This window comes from Callionymus lyra, chromosome 11, assembly GCF_982586985.1.
Source record: "Callionymus lyra chromosome 11, fCalLyr1.hap1.1, whole genome shotgun sequence".
In the NCBI taxonomy this organism is placed as follows: Eukaryota; Metazoa; Chordata; class Actinopteri; order Syngnathiformes; family Callionymidae; genus Callionymus; species Callionymus lyra.
Window position 1 is genome coordinate 18419849 of NC_141828.1, and position 17360 is coordinate 18437208.

The 17360-nt window shown below is 37.6% G+C and overlaps 1 protein-coding gene across 4 annotated transcripts in view; it reads right to left on the reverse strand.

The window, feature by feature from the left end:
* LOC148069448 (pro-neuregulin-3, membrane-bound isoform-like) overlaps nt 1-17360 on the reverse strand; it is a 63025-nt gene that overhangs the window by 36533 nt on the left and 9132 nt on the right. The window lies entirely within an intron of this gene.

The window sequence follows — 17360 nt, forward strand, 5'->3', positions numbered from 1 at the left end:
GAAAATGTGTGATTTTTGGGTGAACTATCCCTTTAAATAAGGGAGTTAGGAACCTTTTTAATGGTTGTTTTTCAGCACCTCCAATGAAAACTAAAAGTATTGGGTCTATCAGGGTTTAAAATAACTCAATGCAGCTAGTTTGAGTCGCCCAAAATAGTTTCTAATGGCACAATTATTGAAATCGCCTGACAATATGCAGAGACAGAAATAGACTGTTAGAAACATACAGGGAGGGAATTTCCATCAAACATACGTTTGAACTACTATGAACACTTCAGAAAAATAAGTTACGGTACAACTCTCTCCCTAATTAAATGAAATAAACCTATCGAGCGTGAAGGTCTTCAAAGACATGCATTTCACTCATAAAACTGCAAAAATACTCCAGAGATGTACAAAGGACTTCAAAGACAAGTGTTTTGGAAATACACATGCAAGGTAAGAAGCAGTCACTGATGGGTCTTAAGGGAAAAAAAGAATTATAACTCAACATAACTAACATAAATAACAGAATACATGTGAAAGAAAAATAATGACAAACAAGACAACACTACAAAGGAAAGTAGAAAATGGATGGTTTAGGATTGGAATGAACAAATCTAACACAATTACTCACTCCTTTTAAATGGTTCTTTTCATCTCTAGGTCAACTTGCACAGGACTTTAAAATGTATATTTTTTTAATATGAAGTTGGAAAAGTCCCAGATCTGCATTATGCAGGTGACAAGGAGTGGAGCACAGATGTCTCCTTGGTGAGATGATGTATTTATCCTCAACCGTCAGTGTCACAAAAACATTGAGTTGTGATTAAAGATGTTCGGTAAGCTGCACATCTATCATATATAAGTCATTATCTTACCAGCTGCTGGCTTTCTGCTTCGCTCTGGGTCCAAGATCATGTAAGCGTTTAAACCTGACTTTGTAAATATTCAATAAATGAGTTTTATCTTAATGATGATTGCACTGAAGAGAGGGTTTAATTATCGCAGAATGAATACGACTATAACAAAAAAAAACAAACGGGTGATAATAAGTATAACAATCTAATGTTTAATAATTTACTTTTAATGATGGAGCACCACTTTGGTTCAAGTCCTAGGGAAAGAAGATTCATGGCATTAATCATTATTTAATTGGTCTGATTAATTAGTTGTAAAATAACGTGTTTATCTCTTTAACTGAAGTTAAACGACATTTAAGGTTCTTTATTGATCAGAGGTTCTTAAAGGGCAACTACTGTGTTTATTTAAGTGTGTCTTAAATAGATCTTGGATCTCTATTGTACGTATGTGTCAGTTTGTACAAAACTACATTTTCATTGAAATATTTACATTAGAAAATGTGCTTAAGACCCGCCTACTAAAAAAACCTTTTTTTCTGCAGATTAAATCTTTTTTACCTCAACCAGCTGGCTAGAGGAGGAGTAAAGTTATTATTAAATTATAATGGACTCCGCTCTCGTAACCTATTGTTTGCTGAGATTTCAGACGTGGGAGAACTTTATAAAGTAAGTGTTATAATATGTTTATGATGAGGGACTTACTGCATCTTGTAAATGGAGACTAAGGTTTTCACATTAGTTGCCCTTTAAATAGATGAATAAATACACTAAAATTGATGTGAAAGGGACTGATGTCATGTGATAAAATCTATTTAATAAAGTAGTATAAGTGACTAAAAACAAGGTGGTTTATCACACTGCAGACAAGGACAATATTGAAAATCAGTATGCTCGCTGAGTCTGGCTGCGTTTCAGCACTTTCAGGGGTTAAAGGTTAAAAAGAAGCTTGTGTCACGAGGAAGGTGGGTGGAAGAACGGCTGTACGTCAAGGAAACAGTGGCACAAGGCTGTAGCACGACGATTACGGAAACTCAACTTTTCATATGCGCATTTCACTCAACACATTTAGATGCTGACCAATCCTCCAGAGCATAGTTTAGGGGTCCATATGTCAGAGTAAAGCACCTTAAATGGGATCAATGGAGCCATAAAACTGCTCCAGGAATCCTTATCTGCGAGTGTCTTCAGCCGTGGAATTATGAGAAAGGGATAGCGGAAGAACACATGTTCTCTTAATAAAATAAGGAGCACAATTATTCATATTAGACCAGAGGTCCCCTCCTTACATGATGTTGAAGCGCGTACTCCTACACAAACATTCGTCCGTAAAGAGAATCCAACATCACCCGTTCTTTCAAAAATTCCTCCTCTGTGTATTGCTCCTGGCGCAGTGCTGATAAAAAGTTGGTGTTCCTCGTGTGTCGTCATGTTTCTGTTCTCTCATGGTTTACGCTCTGGCTGAGGTTGTTTTCTCTGGCTTATCTGGCTGCTCCGAGACTATGTGTCAGCAGTGTTTCAACACAGTTCTTATATATGGATGACTATCTGATTGTTCAGTGACAACTGTCCTCCTGCCGGTTGTAACTCGTGGGTTATTTTCAGCTCCACTATTTGATCGATGTTATCTGGTACTTCGGTGTGCAGTTTGCTTCAGGGGTTGCTTCTTGTCCCTGCCTAATCCCCGTCCCTTTCAGGGACAGTTCCGCCTCCTTTTTCTATTCTCACTCCATCTCTCTTACGCCTAAAATGGCAATGAAAAAAATATTGGAATTGAAAAGACAAATTTAACTCATAAACAATGCGTACATATTAAACCATTGGGAGAAAAACCCCCAGTACTTTTTCGAATTTCCGGTTACAGAAAAAGGAAACTATACTTCTAAGTCTAAAGAAAACATACTGAAATATTGAATGTAAAAAATACATTGAGCCAAAACCTGATTTATAGGAGGAAGAAAAAAAATCAATATAATACAAATTGATTAATTACAGTTAAAAAAATAATTTTAAATTAAATTCCAATATTCTTTTTTTGCCAATATATGTTTTCATTGCCAATTGAACCTATACATTTGTAAATATATATATTATTGATTTAAATATATGTATATATATATTTATTCCATCTTTGTTGAGGACTACAGATGGAGAGTAGCATTGTGCTAAATCTCGTGCAGCCATCTTTTCAATGTAACTGCACATTGTCCTTTTAAAATAAACTGAAGCTGAAACTAAAACGTACTAATAGACAAAAATGTAAGTTAATTTTAATGTAGGGACTGGAGACAAGTTGTCTTCTTGGTCTTTGTCCAAAAAGACACTTAAAAACATCTTGTATTATAGCCTCCACAAGAAGAAGACGAGCAGGAGGTATTTTTAAGTACGTCATTTTTGGACGTAGAGGAAGCCGACCTAGCAGGTAGCCTAGCAACACCCGCTACAAAAAAACTTTACAATAGATATTTAAAATTATTTATGAAAAATAGTCCCCAACTCTTAGTCGAGACGAGGGTGAGTAGAGAATGAGTTTGAATTTGGGGCGAACTAAGCCTATAATGGTTCAATATAATCAAAACCCACATTTACCTTTACATCCGAGATAACCTGAGTTGAAAGCAGGGTCTGCTGAGGTTAGCCTGGCTGACAGGTTCGTGCCGATACTGGATCCCCCTCCCTCCCTTTGGAGCCTTCTCAACTGCCCTGCTCCTTGACCTTGTCAGACCGGGCCACAATGTGTGACCTCTCTTACGCTTCGACTTAGATGCCGACGTATCCGTTCTCCCTCATGGGGACGACTACTCATCCCTCTATGACTTATTGCCCCTGCTTGTTGTCTTTGGGAGTCATTCGCGGCGTCTTACATCAGTGCACTTTGTTTTTAATTCAACGTTCGTAAAGTATTTAAACATGTTATAATGTCACATTATTTAATCATTTTACATTTAAAATAAGAAGTCTGAGTCACTTCTCCCAAATATTCTGGCTCCTGAACCATGTTTAATGGGTGTTTTGACTCATTGGTCTAATGAGTTTCCTTCTTGTTTATCTTTCATATAAATAAGGCAAAATGACAAATTATAATTGGTCCCTCCAATGCTCAATGTGACAAGGCATAACAACAAGTCGCATCAGAGTGCGTCGTTGATGACGAAAAAATAAATAAAAACAGTTTTTCATGGACAGTATCTCAAGGCACAATCTTGGGCAGGAGTGTCTACAGCTTCGTGGCCTAAGGAATTCATCACACCTTTTTTTGCAGATATTGTTGGCTCCATCAGCCTTTGACCTCCAGCCTTCACTAGATACGTTGGACTGTGAAGCGACAGGAACGATAAGGCCCTTGTCTCCTCGGTGAAGATGCTGCCTCCGGATAAGCAAGGTAAAATAAGGTAATGTTTGTGACATTGTTAAATTGAGAGCAAGAAGCAGAGAAGATAAAAAAAACTACTTAAATGTAACCACAGGAGGTCTTTATCAGCCCCGAAAAAAACATAAAAATATGGTAAATGACTCTTGACAGTGGGTCATCTATTCACCCACACAGTCACACACTGATAGTAAAATAGGCTGAAGGAGACAGTAGCGGTGTTATAGCCGTTATGAAGTTCATCCTTTAGATAACCATTTGCTGTAGAAGATGTGACAAAATTCTGAAGTCTCAACTATCAGAAAACACTACAATGAAAATCCTAAAACGGTAAACTGTTAGTGAGTCACTCAGACTCTAAAATAAAACGTTTGTATTGAATCACAAAAAGCCACTTCAACCAGAAAAAAAAGAAGAGATTTCTTCTTTAAAAACACCAAACTTGTTAATCTGTGTTTGATTGCATGGAATAGGAATTGCTTTCTCCTCAGCGACGCCGTTTTTCCACGCAAAGAGAGACTGTCTCATCCTTGCTGAACGCTCGTGCAGAGAGAGGTTGAGACAGTCTGATAGCTCCTTCAATGAGGGAGCGTTTCTTTCATTTTTTGGGTTTGTCTGCAAATCTGTCTGCTGTGAAATTGTGAAATGACTCCTGCATGAGAAGACGATTGGGCGTTTAAATAGGTCTTTATAAGACAGCAACTTCTTTCCCTCACAGCCATGGACATCGTTCTGTCTTATTTTCCAGTACGAAGTTTTAAAATTACTTTTAAATATTTTCTAAATATTTCCCTGTGATGTGCGTTTTCTGTAACAATACAAAGCTTAACATGTGTCTATTTCATGTAGCTGATCACAAGATTAGTCCAATAGTGAATTCTGTTTTTTACAAAAATGTACAGTTCTGAATCTGTAAAGGTCATAACACTAAAAAACTCAACAAAGATATTTCATTAGTCGTAATACGGAAGTTATAGTAGGGGTGTGAATTGGCAACAATCTGACAATACGATATGCATCATGACACAGGGTCGACAATATGTTGTATTTCGATACTTTAGGAAAAAGGATATATTTGTAGTATTGTCGAGTACTGAACCCGGACGTTGCAGGAATGACAGACCACGAGAATCTTGATAAAGTCGTAACTACTTTCATTTGCTCTGAGAAAATATGTCCAGACATAAACTTTAAAGTCTACTTGAGTGGACTGTATCCTCTCGTCCCCAGGCATCGCCAGGATCTTTTGGAACTCATTGCTTCTTTAGCTACGGAGGACGTATTGAATGCAAAAATTTAATTGCAACAAAAATATATTAAAAACAAACCAAAAAAAAGTATTCTAACATCCATACTTTATAGTACGCTATTATTGCAAAAAAATGCTTTGATAAACGTCCAGAAAATTACTTTCATCACATTCGGCTAATCATGGATCAATGGAATCAGTATCGAGCAACGCTAAAACTTTTCTGAGTTTGGACAGCAGCCATCTCAAGCTGAGAGAGGCTTTCCTTGTCAGTTTTTATCTTCACTAGTTGTTAGAAGACATAAGCATGCAATTATCCAAATGATAAATCATTAATTACGGATGGACTGAGATCAAACTGAAAGCAAAGGATTTGGACACTGAGGTCAGAATCTGAAAACGAACCACCAAAAAAAACGTATTATGACAATTTTTAGTAGCATTGAATTCATGGCCATAGCAATTTCTAAAAAAATATTCAGGGATAAAAGAAAAAAATATTAAAAAGTAAAAAAACAAACAAGAAAACATTTATTTTGCACTGACATTTATCATAATACTTTAATGTTTAACGTTCAATTGAGTGATGTAAACCTATTCATATATAGAGCATGTTGTGACTATACTAATTATTATCATTATGATTTGTATTAATATTATTAATAAAACAATACAGAATAAAAAGTAAAGTTTAATTTAAAACAAAACGATTACCAAACTTACAATATATAATACTTTCTCTATAGGGTGACAAAATCGTAGTTTACAGACACTTTCTTTTCAGAGCTCTGTGCTCATTCACCTGTGCTTTGCACTTCTCCGTCTATTACAGTGTTATGTGCATCCATCTGGATATTTTCTCACTCACACCCCTTTATTTCTAAAACAAAATGATCTTTTTATCACGCTTACAATACAGATCATTTACAGTGACTTCCAAATCATCTCACAGAAATGTCTAGAAGACACCAATAAAGCTTGCATCACCCTTTAACTGAACCGTTTCTACTCAGACCCACTGTTGTGAAGTGAATGTTTCTGGGAGCTCGTGATCTGCATGCAGCCAAAACTAGCCTCCAAGATGAAATGGTTGAATTAGCATTGTAATAGAGCCATGATTTCGCAGTTTTATAAATATGGTCATTGTTTGATAAAAAAAAACTGCTACCATTCAAAAAACAACCGACTCAATTTCAAAATGTATTCTCGGTACACTTTTGATTGAAAACAAAAGAATGCTTGAAATAATTTTTAACACTTGCTGCAATGACAAGCATTTGTAGTCAAAATAAAAACTCGACATGTTCAAAGAAATACAATAGCGTGTTATTCCAGTCACCCAGTTAAGATGTTAACCTTGCCTCAGAAGTGCTTTGTCAGGGTTTCATTATAAATGTTTCTTTTTTCTTACCAAACTTTTAGCTAAAAAAACCCAACTTTATTTTGTACAAAAAAAATCTCAAATCCGTCGTTCTCGCCCTTTGTGCAAAAGTCTAGACTCTAACCTTCATCTACTTTCACACTGAACAAAAAATGACGTCAAATTTGTGCTGTATAAATGGATCTACCGTTTGTAGGCTGGTCAAAACGCTCCGATGCGACACGACAGCCCCGCCACAGTATGAAAGCTCATCCTGCTTTTACCATTTAATCTCCCTGACAATGAAATTGCTGTACTTTGCCTGTTGAATCCTATTTCCCTCTCCAGATGACAGTTTCATCAGATCCAGAGGAGTTTGATTTTGCGGCTTACCGCTGACAGACCGTCAGGCTGATGTTTATATATCAATAATGACCTTAAAATTGCGTTGTTAGTGAATTGGAGTGGAAAATATTACTAACGGTTTTCAGTGGGCTGGTCATCTACTTATTATAGAGGAGAAAGATAAGAAAGGGATTCGATTTTGTTATTAGCTATTTTCTTAAATCACGTTTTTATTGATTAATTTTGTGTTGTTATGTTTTTTAGTCTTTTCATGTAGAAAATAAAATGACTTAGAAGGAAGACGGAGCAGTATTGTAAATCTGATTGTGAGTTGTGGAGGTTAAAATCTATTTTAGTGAAAAATTGGGGTTTGCATGCAGAAAAGAACGGGGCAAGAAAGCAGCTTCAAGTGTGGGCGTAAATCTTTTTTTTTTAAGACGTATAATTTATTATATTAAAAACCTTTTTTTTGCCCACCAAAGAACCTAAATACACTGAGAAATGATGACATGATTTTACCCACGGTAAGTATGTGTCCTGGTAGCTTAAACAATAGATCACACTGCACTGGAATTCTCTCCCTGAGATCTCCCTGATAGTGTGTGAAACATATAATCCTCCAATTGATTTGCATTCATTCTATTTTCAAAGTGGCAAAAATAGTACCACAATGGCGAAGACCAGGGTAAGATTTGGAAGCTGCGAGCCTGAGAAACACACACACAGATATATATATGCGTACAGATGTGTGGGGGAAGGGGCAAAGCTGCAGAGATGTGAGGTTAGTGTGAATAAACCCAGAGGAAAGTGGCCGCTTGTCTTAATCCTCTTACAGATATTCACATGACACAAGCCCCGGCCAGTCTCCCCGTCTCTCTGCGTATGTGTGTGTTTGTTCAATGGTGTGGATATGAAATGTATATTTATGCTCTGTTTATGTTTGTGTGTGTGTACATCTCACTGTGGGTGTGTGTGTGTGTTTGACTATGTGTGTCTGTGTGCGCACATGTAAGTGAAGTTGGCCGCACATGTGTGTGTAATGTGTGTGGTCACCAAACATCGTCTACATATGTTCCAGCAGCTGCTGCCGATCAGATCACATGTGACATCATCAATGTTGTACGCTGGATTATCAAATGGAGAGATAGCACTCTCGGATTATCATCCATTTATTACACAAATCCAGATTCTCTAGTCACTAATCACTAGTATCACATGTTGTACTAATGACACCACCCTTGACTTGAAGATGCACCAACTGAAAAGAGAATGACGTTGTCATCCGTCTCATATGCCGCTACACACTTCTGCACTCGTACATCCAGATACACTCGTTAACACATCCAACTACAACACAAACAGTTCTTGGCCCACAAGTTGGCACATGTCTCCCTTTCGTCCTCATCGACAAGTCCATCCATCTCAGAAGTCTCCACCTCAGAGGGACTCGTTGTATAAAAAATGCAGGGCATGATTACAGCTGGCTGAAGGAAGATTGAAGCCTCGTTTGCAAAGATTTCAGACAGGGGAGAACTTTATAAAGTGATAAGTTCAAAACAAGGTCATGATGAGGGACTTACTGCAACGTGGTGAGGAAACATTTCTTTTAACATTGGTTGCCCTTTATGAGAAAAACAACAGAAACCGAGAAGTAGGAAGAGATGATTTTGTTTCCTGTCAGGGCTGATGACACAAACGCTTGGTTTCAAGTTTCAGGTTATTACCAGTTGAGAGCCAGAAGCACCCAGTGAGCCGAAGAAAAACATTCATCTTCCCCTCAAGTGAATCTCTTTCATAGTAGAACGTCTAGCACAGTAGCATTTTTAGAGTTTCCTCCAGGCTTAAAGTATTTTATACCATTTAGAGTTCTGTCATCTGGATAGCCTAAACAGGGTTTTTATTCAAATGACTTGCTCTTCCCACTGGTCTCTTACGCCGTTATTACCCCCGGTTGTCTGAAGCCGTCTTGATTCCCAATGTTCCAGGCAGATTAGTTTCCATTCGGGTTAGTTTTCCCCTGATGAAATCTTGAATTTTAATAGTTACCTCCTGACCCTTTCTTTTGACTCGACTCTGTCTGGAAACTTATTTTAAATATGTCGCTTTAAATGATAATTTATTCATTGGAACCTCGAAAACATCTTACTGTGAATAATCTAACAAACCCTATACTACAGATGAAGCCAATGAAAATGAATGTGTGCTCCATGTCAAAACCTTATTTGACCATCAATGAACCAATGATGCCGATCTGTGGATGGTCTGAAGATGTAACATGATCCTTTACTATCACTTACTAATGGTTCCTCCCCAAATCCTGGACAAACGTGAATGTTTTCCCGTCGGCAATTATTAAAAAAAAGTATGAATCCTCTTCCTGTGGTCATAGCCTCGGTTTCATAAATTAGGTTTGGCACACGCAACCTACCTATTATAGAGTCTGTCGCTTCAAGCAAAGAAGTATTACAGCAAAAATCTACCGACATCTACTTTCAGACACCTTTGGTGTGAACCTGCTCTAATCCGTGAGAAGTGCAAGACACCGAACTGTCTTGACTGGTGTTCTTTGGCAAATGCTAATCAGGTTGCATGTTGAGCTGTGAATCCCTGAACATTGGACCATTAAGTTTAATGAATTCTGCCAGCAACAACGCAATGTGCAAGAATAACTCGACCCATGAGAAAATTATTCTGTTAAATCTAGCTTAAGCTTCTTTGCTTGATGACAGAACGATACTAAAGGCAGATGACAGAGTGATCCATATAGTTCAGCGATAGCTTGACGATGGTGGTCACAGCAGAGTCAACAGCGCGACAGGAACAGTTGGAATAATGGTCAAAAGCACAGTCCATATCATGTGGCAGGAAAATTGGTCAGTAAAAGTGTTCAATTCAATTTACTTCTGCAGCCAAACGCACCAGGGTCCTCTTACGTCTGAGTTGAGATGCATAATAATCTCTCTAATGACATTATAAATGAGCAACTAATGTATTGATTTAAGTGTCTCTTAAAATTATGTTGGACTCTATTGTACTCATCAGTATGTGTCTGTTTGTGCAAAACCCTCTTTACATTGAAACATTTATATTAGAAAATGTGCTTAAGCCCTGCCCACCTAAAAACACTTTGTTTTTCTGGCAATTAAATCTTGTTTACCATAATCACATCCACTATACTGCGATTGGTCTAACATTGAGGTTTGTCAACACATGTCGTCAATCCCGGAAGTCTCCACCTCCAAGGGACTCTTTGGATAAACAAAGCTGGACATGATTATCACGTCATTATGGAGTCAGCTCTCGTACGCCGAGATTTCAGACGAGGGAGAACTTTATAAAGTAACAACTTCAAAACGTGATCATGGTGAGGGACTTACTGCATCTTGGAGAGGAAGACTTCAACATTAAAAAACATGTAAGTAAGTAATTTGTATTTATATAGCGCTTTTCCAGACCAGGGTCACAAAGCGCTTAAACAATCAAAACAATACTCAATAAAATATATACTTTAAAGGTCAAGATAATACTGAGAACAACACAGGAGTTCCAGAAAATCAAGGAAAAGCCTGCACAATAAAAATGTCTGAAGATGTTTCTTGTGGGTGAGTCAGGAGAGTTGGAGTTTGACATTAGATGCCCTTTAATCATTAATTTAAAAAAAAACTGTTTTGGTTTAAGATTTGGAAGAAGCAGCATATTTATTTCAATGAAACCCTTTCAAACATACCCTAAAGGACTTCTTGAAAAGTTCAATGATCGATCATGTCTGCCACCCATCTTTAAGCCTTCGTAGTAGGTTCTATCGGAATTTCATTAAAGTACAATTATGCAGTTGAGTGTTCTGCTCTTCGGTGCAGAGTTGTTTATCTTGTGAGATCGTTGGACCTTCATGTCATCTATCCCACCATCTCTTACGGGTTTAATATATATATATATATATGCTTGCTACTATTGATGTCTATAACTCCAGGGGCATCAGTCCCTTTAAACCAAACAATTCATCCTAATCAGTTTACCTAATGCTGTTTTTATAATCCATAAACATGGTTTAACTCCACAAGGAGCGCTTGATCCTTACACCAAGTGACAGACGACGCGACAGATCCCGATATTAAACTTGTAGAACACAACACCACCTACGGAATACATGCTCAATAATTAGATTCTTTCTGCATTACATGTATAGTCGTCTGATTAAGGCTGATAAAGCCGTTATACTAATTACACGCTCACTTGAACTGACCCCGCTTTGTTTCTGAGATCATAAGAGATTTGTGTTCATAGTGGTGATCCTTATGTGCTTATAAACATTGAGACCTTTTCTCCATATATACTCAGCCAGCTTAGTTTCTCATTTATCAATGTATTTGTGTTAAAGGGCACCTAATGTACTGATTTAAGTGTGTCTTAAATTGTTCTAGGATCTCTATTATACTCATCAGTATGTTTCTTTTTACACAAAACTCTCATTTAATAAAGATATTTACATTAGAAAATACACTTAAGCCCCGCCCACTTAAAATGTGCTGTTTTTCCTGAGAAGAAGTCTCATCCCAGCAACCACGCCCACTCCGCTCTGATTGGTCACAAAAACACAAGTTGCTTTCTAGGACTCACGTAAATTTCAAACTCACCCCTAAAACTCCCGTTTTGTACATTAAAAACTAACAATAAAAATAAGGTTTGCTGCTTAATGTACACATTACAAAAACACCTAAAGGCAGAAGTAACGCTCACCATGTTTTCATAAGTATTTATTTTGATTCACGATTTACATGTAGGTACTTCACTGGTTTAGGGCTTCTAGGGGAGGACACCTTCACCAGAGTGATGTCAGAATGTTTAAATTAAACTGTTATCTCGTTTGGCGCGATTCCAGACGGGAGAGAACTTTATTAAGTAATAACTTCAAAACGGAGCAACGTCATGATGAATGACCTACTGCATTTTGAAGAGGACGACTTCAACATTTACAACATGTGAATAAGTCAGGAGAGTTGGGTTTTCACATTAGGTGCCCTTTAAGTATTAACTGAAGGAAATAAATCAATACATTAAAATGACTGCCGGAGCTGACCTCGGACATGCTGGAGACATGCTCGGACTTGTTTTAACATCATTATCTCGACACCGTGATTGGAGTCAAGTTTCACGTTTGTCTCGCTCATTTAAGCGAGAAACGACTTCACATCTTCTCTGACAATTCCCGCCTGTCCATCATCCGTCACTCACGTTAGGCTGGCTGGGTGTGTGCGAAAGAACGAAACAGAGAGGGAGTGACATCAGTCAACCCTGACAAGTAGCGGCCGGTGTGCTGACAGCTCGCAATGGTTGACAAGTTTATTTGAAGGAGAAAGAAGAACGATTTTGTACGATCAGCTCTAAGTGGAAAAGCAAGATTTTGGGGTATTGTTCAGCGGTTTCTATGTAATTCTATTAAAAAAGAAACATATCTTATGTGGCGGGTGGCTGGGTTTACTCTGACAGTCCAAAACATAGAATTATTGAATGCACTAAATTGTCCATAGGTGGGTGTGTGTGTACAAATAGCTGTCTCTCTTGTATTTAAGATAACAAGTATACGTTGATTACAACGGAAACGTTTGATGCACTTTTTATGTTTTGTGATTTACAGTACCATGAAACTCCATTTACTTATTTTGGACTTTATTTATACATAGGAAAATTATGTTAAAAGTATCTTATATCACACACAATTTTTTCACATATTTTTCTTCCATTTAACCTGTAACTAAAGTATACTTGATGGAACTTAATTTGACCTGTAAGCCAATGCAACATGATAACACCTCACTAGTTTTTTTCCAACAATATTTATTTGTCAGGTTTTTACCAATGTTTAACATGAGACTAACAGATTTGATCATTATTTTGTCAGTACATTCCCATAGCAACGGATGTACTCAAGTAATGTTGTTTAATTATCAAGAGAACTATGGACAATTTCTAAATAATCATATATCAGCTCTTAATTGAAAATAGTTCAGTTGTTATCATCATATCTGTCCATGTAAATGTATCGTTGGTTGCACCAAACAAACAACGAATAGAAAAAACAAAAGGCGCTCTTTTCGTTATATTAATGTTTAGCATGTATGGCTATGTTCACATTTACCATTTGACTCACGACCACTGATGAATCACGAGCGTGTTTTACGAGTGGGTATGATGAGCAGGTCTGCTCCAGTGTGAAGGAACAGAACAGTCCAGTGAACCACACTTCACGATGCTAGTTGCCATGGCAACTGTGATGTCACTCTCATCACATGAACATGGCGGGTGTATATCGTAAGAATTACACATTAATCTGAACATTGAGGGAAATGACTGAACGACTGTTAACAACCACAACAATTGTAAGATAAGATGGTGATGTAACACATTTCATGGATTTATAAACTTTAATTGCCGAAGTTTTCCAAGGTCACGTTTATCGGCTTGAGGTAAAATACAGGACATACTAAGCATAAAAACTGTTGCTTATTCACTCCTGCTGATCAAGGAATATTTCACGTCAGGAAAATGGCTGACGCTCCGCAGTAGATTGTTGCCTTCCACTGGCAGATCAGAGCCAGAGGTCAAACCGAGCGTCAACATGATTACGGGTGTTAAGAAGTGAGGAGTTGTATCTGTCACTGTTGTTGGCCGCGCTTTTGCTACGTGACTTAGGCAGCTTGCACCACGGGTTGTCGGCGGATTTATCTTAAGAAAGAAACAAACGTGACAAGTGAACTTATTCTCTTTGCTGAGTCTGCTGACTTCAATTTTAACTCAAACAAATCAGAACGACACACAGTGTGAGCTTCAGGAGTAACAAGCCACGGAGCCACGAGACCGAAGCATAAAACCATTATTAATTGGATTTTTCCTAATCTTTAAAGATCGGTTCAATCAGGAAGAGTCATGACTCATGTGGGAGGAATCTCGATGTTTTAATTAACAATACTCCTCACTAAGCTACTCTGCCTGGAGAGCCTAAGTTACCGTGCGACCACCAAACTGTGTAAAGCCAGTGGGTCAGAGACAGTTCAGTTTAGAAGAGACAACCAAGGTCCACGTCCTCTACCATATTGAACAGAAAAGACAAAATTCTCAGCCTCTCTGATGCTGGTACTATGTCAATCTCTCTCTTCTGTAGAAGAGAACTCTGCTTATCAAATAAAAGTTTTTCCCAGCGACCCAAGGGCAATCCACAGCAATGAACATTTGGGGGATGATGGGAAAACTGACTGACTCACAAACAACTCCAAGCCAGGTAAAGTATTGAAATTCTGGATTTTAACGTCAAAGCTCGTCTCTGTAAGTAACTATTTGTGTTCATAACCCTGTATGTAAAATATAAACATTTACCATCACTCATTTAAAACAGTGTATAATAAATTAAAGAGCAGAAACTTTTAATGTCGTTTAAATTCATGTTTTCATCTTGTTTTTTTCCTGTAGATTTAGGTGGACGTCAGTTTCTAATAGAAAATCCACACAATTCTCAGTACATGCAATAGCTTTTGAAGTAGAGAATCACAATGGACGCCCGTAACACAACCCACAGCAGGAAGCGGTCAACACTGAGTCTGGTGCTGCTCAAGGTTTCTGCCTTCTAAAAGGACGTTTTTTCCTCACCACTGTCACACTGATATTCACTCACTGTTGATTCGCTGGTATCCATTTTTCTTTTCTTCAATAAAGTCTTACTTAAACTGTAGAGGGTCTTTTGATCATTTTGTTATGATAGGACACTTTAAATAAAGTAAAATTGAATTGATTTACGATATGTGTATTTTTATTTGGCCAACATTTTAGGGCACACAACTCTTGGCTTCACTGGGCACCCAGCTTGTAGTTACTCCAGGGGGATCTCCAAAAAAAATGCAAAAACCATCATTATCTCATTATCTAAGCATCAATTAAACTGGGGTTTTTCACGAGGTTGTATTTCAGGTCCATTTTATTTCCAACTAAATACAACCCTTTGTTGGTTCATCCTGTGCCACGACCAAATTCACCTTCCAAAAAAGAAATTCTTAACCCTTGTGTTGTCTCAGAGTTAAGGCGACCCGAAGGTTCGAAAACAAATGTGTTTGTGGTATCCCTTGTGCTGTCTTCCACAACTGCATATGTATTTATGGAGGCCAGGGAGCTTGTTTGTCTGGAACCAGAGACAACACAAGGAATACCTTAAACACATTTGTTTTTGGGCCTTAAGGTCACCTTGACCCAGAGACAACACAAGGAATACCTTAAACACATTTGTTTTTGGGCCTTAAGGTCACCTTGACCCTGAGATAACACAAGAGTTAAAGCATCTCTGCTGTCCTAACATGCTCTGATGATTTCACTAGTTGACTGGCACAAAATGTCCTTCAGGTGAACCAGTTGAAAAACAGCAGTCATCTTACAAACTAGCTTCTCTTGTCAAAATACATAACTCATGTAGTCTGGCATGAAGCCTTCAGCCCTTGGTCTGGTTCCATCCAAAAAAAGGAAATCAATGATGGCCTATTAACCATTCAGCTGAAAATGATAAAATCAAACAAGATTCATGCATTTCTTTCTTATTCTTCCAAATTTAATTACAAGCCCCAATAAGACATCTCTATTACACCTCAAACTCACCCAGAACTCAGCGGTGACCCCAGTTTAAGCTTCACTGCTCTGGCTCTCTGTCCACTTTAGAATTGACTTCAAGATTTATTAAAACCATTTAAACCCAGTCTTGGGCCGGCTCCTGAATACATTACAGATTTACTGACCACCGAGTCGGCCAGGAGTCTCATATCCTCTGGTGGGTCCTTCCTGGTCGCTGCAAAGTGAAGACTTAAATCTAAGAGCGACAGAGCCTCTTTTTTCTCTCTCTTGTTTATGCTTCTTTTTTTTACTATAGTCAATGTTCTAATAGGGCCTACTTGATAAAAGAAAAATGTTCTATACATGATTTTATAATTATGTCGTATTTATGTTGATTTAAGATGTGATTTAAGGAGCGATTGAAAAGGAGACCAGAGGAAGAATAGAGGTGCAGCTAGTACTCCCAGGTAGTATTTTGATGTCAATCATCTAGAGAAATTGACAGACCCACCGAGATGTATTTATGTGTCAGAAGCTCTGGATAAGAAAAGAAGCGGTTAGAAATAGCAGCGATGAAAACGTGTTCCAAATGGGAGTAACTAAAAAAGGACAAGATCAGAAATTAATTAAATCAGATGATAGGCTTATGAGACGTTCCAGACATCGTAACGGATGAATAAAAATCCACAAACACATTCAGCATGAAAGTCACCACTAACAGCATGACATTTGCACCCGACTCCCTCAACAAGGAACACAAACTAATCTTGACCACTTGTCATGACCGCTCTTGAAATCTTTATATCTTACATGCACACGTCTGACCTAAGCAAAATATTTATATTTCCTGACACTTCCCTGCTGCTCATGCTCTCACAGCCTTTATGCCCCTACCTAGATAGAAGCTGGCAACAATCTGTGAAGCTAAAAATACACCGGGATAAAAAATAAAAATGCAGTGAGCGCGAGATAATCAGGCTGCAAACGCTGCAACTATGGCATGAGTGCTGAGACACACACAAAGATGAACGTGTGTGTGTGTGTGGTGTTGTGTGTCTCTCTGCGTGTGTGTAAATAGATAAGTGATCGATGTATGGTTGTGTGTATGAGGGGCTCTATAGGCTCATCTCCCTTTCCCACACGTTTACTCACACTTGTGTATATATATGTAATATAAAGGTTGTCAGGTGATGATATAATTGGGTTAGAATTTAGAGAGTCTATATCACGAGTCTGTATAATCACAGGCTTTTTTGCCAAGTTGATTTTGCTTGATATGACTACAACAGAAACAAACCAAGGATGGATTGGAAATGAATGCTTTGTTCTGCTCAAGTATCCCGTTTTAATGCGGATATAACAAACTAGAAATACAGGAATAATAGTGAGCGAACCACCACTGTCACCATCTTCTGGTAACATCAAATATGTATATATATATATATATATATATATATATACACAGTATATATATATATATATATACACAGTATATATATATATACACAGTATATATATATATATACAGTATATATACAGATATATACAGTATATATACAGTATATATACATATATATATACAGTATATATATATATATATATACAGTATAT